This window comes from Apodemus sylvaticus, chromosome X (genome assembly GCF_947179515.1).
Source record: "Apodemus sylvaticus chromosome X, mApoSyl1.1, whole genome shotgun sequence".
NCBI classification, from domain to species: Eukaryota; Metazoa; Chordata; class Mammalia; order Rodentia; family Muridae; genus Apodemus; species Apodemus sylvaticus.
The window spans coordinates 64,568,406-64,575,780 of NC_067495.1; the positions used below are offsets into that span (position 1 = coordinate 64,568,406).

Sequence of the window (7,375 nt, forward strand, 5' to 3'; positions counted from 1 at the left end):
AGGTTACTATTCCGCCATATAAAGGAAGGAAGTCCTGTCTTTTGTGACACAATCAGATGGAACTGGAGATTACGTTCAGTGAAACAAGCCAGTCACAGATTAACACCATATGATTTTTGCTCATGTAGAATCCAGTGAAAAATGATCTCATACAAGTTGTTACCAAAAACTGGGGAAAGATGCCCAAATGGGAATGGGTAAACAAGGTTCACTAAGTTATAGTTAACTTAGAAGAAAGTTCTGCTGTGCTATTACATAGTTGTGGGTCTATAGATCATCATTAATGTACCATACATGAAAATTAGCAGAAAATATTTTGTTAAATTTCTACTATGAAGAAGTGATAATGAGGAAAGAGAAAAAACATGATTTAAATATTATACAGTGTGTATATGTACTGAAATGTATTTCTCATTAATATGTTCAAATTTTCTTTTTATGGATCACTTAAAATAAATTTAAATAAATGAAAAATAGCTGAGTTTATTTTTCTTCTTTCTTTCATTTCTTTTTTTTAAATTGGATATTTTATTTGTTTACATTTCAAATATCCCCTTTCTCAGTTTCCCCTCTGAAAACCCCTATCCCATACCCCTTTACCCTGCTTCAATGAGGGTTCTCCCCCCAAACCACCCACACCTGCCTTACCACACTAGCATTCCTCTACACTGGGCGGGGGGGGGGGGGGGGGAGGCATCAAGCTTTCACAGGACCAAGGACCTCCCTTCCCATTGATGCCAGATAAGGTCCCTTCAGCTCCTTCCCCTAACTCCTCCATTGGGGACCCTGTGCTCATTCTGATGGTTGGCTGCAAGCATCTGCATTTGTATTGGTCAGGATCTGGCAGGGCCTCTCAGGGGACAGCTGTATCAGCCTGTCAGCAAGCACTTCCTGGCATCAGCAACAGTGTCTGGGTTTGGTGTATGCATGTGGGGATGGATCCCGAGGTGGGGCAGTCTCTGGATGGCCTTTCCTTCAGTCTCTGCTCCACACTTTGTCCCTGCACTTCCTTTAGTTAGGAGCAATTCTGGGTTAAAAATTTTGGATGTGGGTGAGTGGCCCCATCCCTCAACTAGGAGGCCAAGCCTAACATCTGGTTATGGTCTCCACAGGTTCTCCCTCCTCTTTTTCGGCAGGTATTTCAGCTAATGTCATCCCCGTGGGGTCCTGGGAGGCTCTTGCTTTCCTGGCATCTGGGACTTTCTAGTTGCTGTCCCCAGCTCCCCATCCCCCATTGCTACACACCTATGTTCAATTTCCTGACCCTCTGTACACTCCTCCATTTACTCCCTTACCTGATTCTCCCTCTCCTTTTCTCCTCCCCCTCCTCTCTTCCCCCCAAGTCCCTCCCACCCTCTACTTCATTGATTATATTGTTTCCCCTTCTAAGTAGAAGTGAAGCATCCACTCTTTGGTCTTCCTTCCTCTTCATGAGGTCCATGAGTTGTATCATCAGTATTCCACAATCTGCCTAATATCTACTTATCAGTGAGTACATACCATGTGTTCTTTTGTGACTGAGTTGCCGCACTCAGGATGATTTTTCTAGATCCATCCATTTGCCTGTGGATTGTTTTTATATAGCTGAGTAATATTCCATTGTGTAAATATACCACATTTTCTGTATCTATTCCTCCGTTGAGGGACATCTGGGTTCTTTCCAGCTTCTGGCTATTATAAATAAGGCTGCTATGAACATAGTGGAGCATGTGTCCTTATTACATGTTGGAACATCTTCTGGGTATATGCCCAGGAGTGGTATAGCTGGGTCCTCAGGTAGTACTATGTCCAATTTTCTGAGGAGCTGCCAGACTGACTTCCAGAGTGGGTGTACCAGCTTGCAATCCCACCAGCAGTGGAGGAGTGTTCCTCTTTCTCCACATCCTCACCAGCATCTGTTGTCACCTGAGTTTTTCATCTTAGCCATTCTGACTGTTGTGAGGTGGAATCTCAGGGTTGTTTTGATTTGCATTTCCCTGATGACTAAGGATGTTCTTTAGGTGCTTCTAAAGGAGAAGTGATTGTTGCTTCCTGTTATTTTTATTGTTAGAGGTGGAATTACATTTGTGTGGTTATCTTCTTTTAGGTTTGTTGAAATATTACTTTCTTGTTTTTTCTAGGGTGTAGTTTCCCTCCTTGTGTTGTCATTTTCTATCTATTATCCTTTGTAGAGCTGTTTTTGTGGAAAGATACTGTGTAAATTTCATTTTGGCATGGAATATCTTGGTTTCTCCATCTATGATAATTGAGAGTTTTGCTAGGTATAGTAAACTGTGCTGGCATTTGGGTTCTCTTAGGGTCTGTGTGAGATCTGCCCAGGATCTTCTAGCTTTCATGGTCTCTGGTGAGAAGTCTGGTGTAATTCTGAAAGGTCTGCCTTTATAAGTTACTTGCCCGTGTTCCTTTACTGCTTTTAATATTCTTTCTTTGTTTTGTGCATTTTTTGTTTTGACTATTATGTGACGGGAGGAATTTCTTTTCTGGTCTAATCTATTTGGAGTTCTATAGGCTTCTTGTATGTTCATGGGCATCTCTTTCTTTAGGTTAGGAAAGTTTTCTTCTATAATTTTGGAGAAGATCTTTACTGGCCCTTTTAAGTTGGGAATATTTATTCTCTTCTATACCTAAAATCCTTAGGTTTGGCCTTCTCCTTGTATACTGGATTACTTGGATGTTTTATGTTAGGAACTTTATGCATTTTGCATTTTCTTTGACTGCTGTGTCAATGTACTCTATGGTATCTTCTGCATCTGAGATTCTCTCTTCTATCTCTTGTATTCTGTTGATGATGTTTGCATCTACAACTCCTGAACTCTGTCCTAGGTTTTCTAGGAGAATAAGTTTTCCAGAATTGTCTTTTTTAGTGATTTCTTTGTTGTTTCTATTTCCATTTTTAGATCCTGGATGGTTTTGTTCAATTCCTTCACCTGTTTGGTTGTGTTTTCCCCTAATTCTTTAAGGTATTTTTGTGTTTCCTCTTTAAGGGCTTCTACCTGTTTACCGGTGTTCTCCTGTATTTCTTTAAGAGAGTTATTTATGTCTTTCTTAAAGTAGTCCATGAGATGTTATTTTAAATCAGATTCTTGCTCTTCTGGTGTGTTGGGTTATCCAGGGATTGCTATGGTGGGAGAACTGGGTTCTGATGATACCAAGTAGCCTTGGTTTCTGTTGCTTATGTCCTTGCCCTTGCCTCTCACCATATGGTTATCTGTGGTGTTAGCTGGTCTTGTTGTCTCTGTGGTTTGTCCTTCCTATAAGCCAGTGTGTCAGCACTCCTGGGAGAGCAGCTCTTTTTGGGTAGAATTTGGGTATGGAGAACTGTGGCACAGGGCCAGTTCTGCAGTGCAGATGGAATCCAGAAGGATCCTGTCCCAGCCTGCTCCTTAGTTCTTGTGTCCTGATGGCTCTGGGTGGGTCCCTCTTGGGCCAGGTATTTGAGCAGAAGTGCTAGGTCCCTTGGAGCAGAAGTGGTGGTCTTACCTGGACTCTTAGATGTGTCAGCACTCCTGGCAGACCAGTTTTCTCCCAGCAGGATTTGGGTATGGAGAGCTTGGCACAGGGTCAGCTCTGAGGTGTAGAGGGAAACTGGAAGCTCATCTCTTTCTTGGAAGCTCATCTCTTTCTGTTCTTTCTTTCTTTCTTTCTTTCTTTCTTTCTTTCTTTCTTTCTTTCTTTCTTTCTTTCTTTCTTTCTTTCTTTCTTCTTTCTTCCTTCCTTCCTTCCTTCCTTCCTTCCTTCCTTCCTTCCTTCCTTCCTTCCTTCCTTCCTTCCTTCCTTCCTTCCTTCTTTCCTGTCTGTCTTTTTTTTTGAGAAAAGGTCTTACTCTGGATCCTAAGCTGTCCGTATGTTCACTATATAGCCTAGTCTGACCAAGCCATCACACCTGGCTATTTGACTTTTGATGCCTAAACTGGTACTTATTTCCTCACAAAGCTCTCTTTTGCCCTGTTGATCAATCTTTAATCCACCAGGCATGTTGCTGCCATTGTAATTGCCTTGGCACAATTAACAAACATGTTTTGTACCAGAAGATGTTGGGTCTTTATATTAAGATTATGTAGATGCTTAAGTGAGGTAACCCAGACTCAAAAGATGAATCATGGTATGCACTCACTAATAAGGGGATATTAACCTAGAAACCTGGATTACCCAAAACATAATCTACACATTAAATGAGGTACAAGAAGAAAGGAAGAGTGGCCCCTTGTTCTGGAAAGACTCAATGAAGCAGTATTCAGCAAAACCAGAATGGGGAAGTGGGAAGGGGTGGGTGGGAGGACAGGGGGAGAGAAGGGGGCTTATGGGACTTTTTGGGAGTGGGGGGGCTAGGAAAGGGGAAATCATTTGAAATGTAAATAAAAATATACTGAATAAAAAAAATTAAAAAAAAAAAAACACAGGCTCCATACAAAATAATAAATGTGAAATGGAATTTCTCCTAATAAGACAAATAAAATTCTGGATATGAAAAAAAAATAAAGAAATAATTTGTTAGAGATATTAAGGGGAAAAAGAAATAATTTGTCTTCTATTTTCCTTTTGATGCATCACCCAAGATCCTCTTGTTCATGGGAAACCACTTCCCAGCACGGTGTTACGGTGTTACCAGTATTGTAAGAATAAGCAATACTTAGAGACTCGCTTCTTCCAAGCCATCCCTGATGCCAAGATCTGCATCTTTGACTTTGGACAGAAGAAGGCACAAGTGGTTGAATTCTTACTTTGTATCCACATGGTGTCAGATGAATATGAGAAACACTTCTCTGAAGGCCTAGAAGGCCACCTGTACTTATACCAACAAGTGTACAATAAATAGTTGTGGCAAGGGTGACTTTCATAGCAGAATGGAGTTCTACTTTTTCCTTGTCACCTGCATCAACATGATGTCCTGTACTGGGGCTGACAAGCTCTATACAGGTATGCTTATACCTCAGGGAAACTCCAGGGCACTCTGTATCAAACTGCACAATAAAGAACACGTGATTGAGGCTGTGTGTTGTGCCAAACTCATGTTCCCTGGATCCAAAAGATCTATATCTCAAAGGCTTGAGCTTTCATTAAATTTAATGCAGATGGATTTTAAAGACATAGTAGCTGAGAAGCGGTTCATTTCTGATGGCTGTGACGTCAAATATATTCACATTCCAGGTCTCCTGGTCAGGTGGGAGAACCTGCACTCCTAGAGATTTCTATAGTGCTCTCTTTACTACACAAATCATGTTCAGTAGTAGACCTCACATCCAGTCAAAACAAAAAGAAATAATTTGTTCTGTATAAGCTGTAAAGACCTTACCTAACCTTTTTTCTCTCAAGGTGGTCATTCCCCATGGGAATTTGATTCCAGCAATAGACCTTTTACTTAGCGCCATCATTAACACATTGTCTCTGTCATTTTAAGGATTTATTGTATTTTTAATTATGCACACATGTGATTTTTTTGTGTGGGTATGTGCACACGAGTGTGTAGGCCTATGGAGTCCAGAAGAAGGCTTCAGATCCTCTGGATCTGGCAAGAGGCAGATGTGAGCTGCCCAGTGTTGGTGCTGGGAACTAAACTTGGGTTTTCTTCAAGAACAGTCCATGCTCTTATTCATGGAGCCATCTCTTTAATCCACAACTTTGTTTTAATAACTTTGTATCTTCGGAAACAAGGGCGATTTGCATTTATATCCAGAACACTTTGTCATAGCAGGCAGTGACTACATTAATAATAGGGAACCATCTTTCTAAGTGGTGATCAAAGTTGATAGTTGCTCATTTAATCAGTCTATCCATTGTATATTGCATAGTTTGATGACCAGATGGAATAATTCCTGAGAGTTGATTCCCAAATGATACCCTTTGTACTAGAAGTAACCAGGACAAAAAGCATTGGAGGTGCTGAGTATAAAGCTTAGGGCCTCATAACATGGTAGATTAGTGATCTACAAAGTTAGAACTGTATTCCTGTAACCTGTACTTTAAGAATAAAAACACACTGGTTTATTTCTAAGGCTCCATTATAGCTGTTGTAGTTTGAATTTAAAATGTCCTTTATAAGGTCAATTTAAAAATGAATTTATTTTTAATTTTTTCATGCAAGTAAGGGGTAAATGTTGAGAATATACACCCATGTCCCTCATCTCTTTGCCCACCCATCCACCTGTTAGACATTTCCATTTCTACTTTCCTATCATAAACATGATTTTTACATGCTTGTGTTTTGAAAGTTGTTACCCAGGTGGTGGTCCTCCTTTGAGTGGCCACGGAAGCTTTAGGAAGGGGGCAGCCTAATTAGTGGTAATAGGTTGCTAGGGGCAGGCCTTTCACTATTATGTATAGGTTAGATCTTAGTTGCAGCTGCTTTCTGCTTTTCTGATCTGCTTTGATGTGAAGGACCTCTACAACATACTCCAATAGCCACAAATTCTGCCATATCTTCTTCATCACGTTGAACTGCTGGAGACTAAATCCAGGGCCTTGCCACATAGTGGGCTACTGATCTAGTCCTGAGCTGCAGCTTCAGCCCTATGGTTGATTATAACCTACATATCCTCACCTTAGAAAGGAACATCAATTCATTGACTGCTGACTCTCAGGGTCAGTAGTAGCAGCCTGAATCTAGCAAGAAGTTTCCTTTCAGTCAATACTCACCTGTATAGAGTTGCACAGACCCAGATTCACGGGAATATCAGTTTTGGTTAATTCAAACTTTGCAAGATAGAGTGAAATTATAACTTATCCCATTAAGTCTTTATAAATTCCAGCATGAAAGTTTAATGGTGTAGGTACAGTAGTTCCTCCTGCATTCCAGAGAGATGAATTGTAAGGCTGCTGTGACCTCCTGAAAACTAGGATAATACCAAGCCACAAATTCAATTCCTTTTTCTATCTTAGCCAAGCACTTGTCATGCTGTGCCTGTAGTTTTTGTAGTTTCAGGTGTGACAGCAAAACTAACACAAATTTCTTTTTCCTTGCAATTTCATGGGTAGAGACTCATTCTTACTACAGATTTTAGCAGTTTCAAAATACTTCCTTGTTGTTGTTTCCTTAAGTACAGAACTTTCACATCTTCTCTTAAAGTGCTTTATCACTTTGACAAATCAAAATGAAAGCACCACTACTTTAGAACTTGTGGAACATTACTAAGTAAAATAAGGGTTAATCAAAATTGAACACTATGATACTGAAATAGTCGATCTGATCATGAGAGTAACTACTAAGTGATAGTATATACAGCATGGAAACACTGAACAAAGCAAGGATTCACATCTTGAAAAGGCAGAGCAAAACAGAATGAGTTTTTTGTAATATTCATAACTACATTTCAATTCTTTTTTGTATTTATGTCTATGGTGCTTAGGATTGAACACAGTGTCCTGTGTAGTCTAGGTG

The 7,375-nt window shown here is 40.2% G+C and overlaps 1 pseudogene; it reads left to right on the top strand.

The window, feature by feature from the left end:
* Positions 1–3,310: 3,310 nt before the first annotated feature.
* LOC127674520 (60S ribosomal protein L10-like) lies at positions 3,311–5,183 on the top strand (annotated as a pseudogene).
* The last annotated feature ends 2,192 nt before the right edge of the window (positions 5,184–7,375 follow it).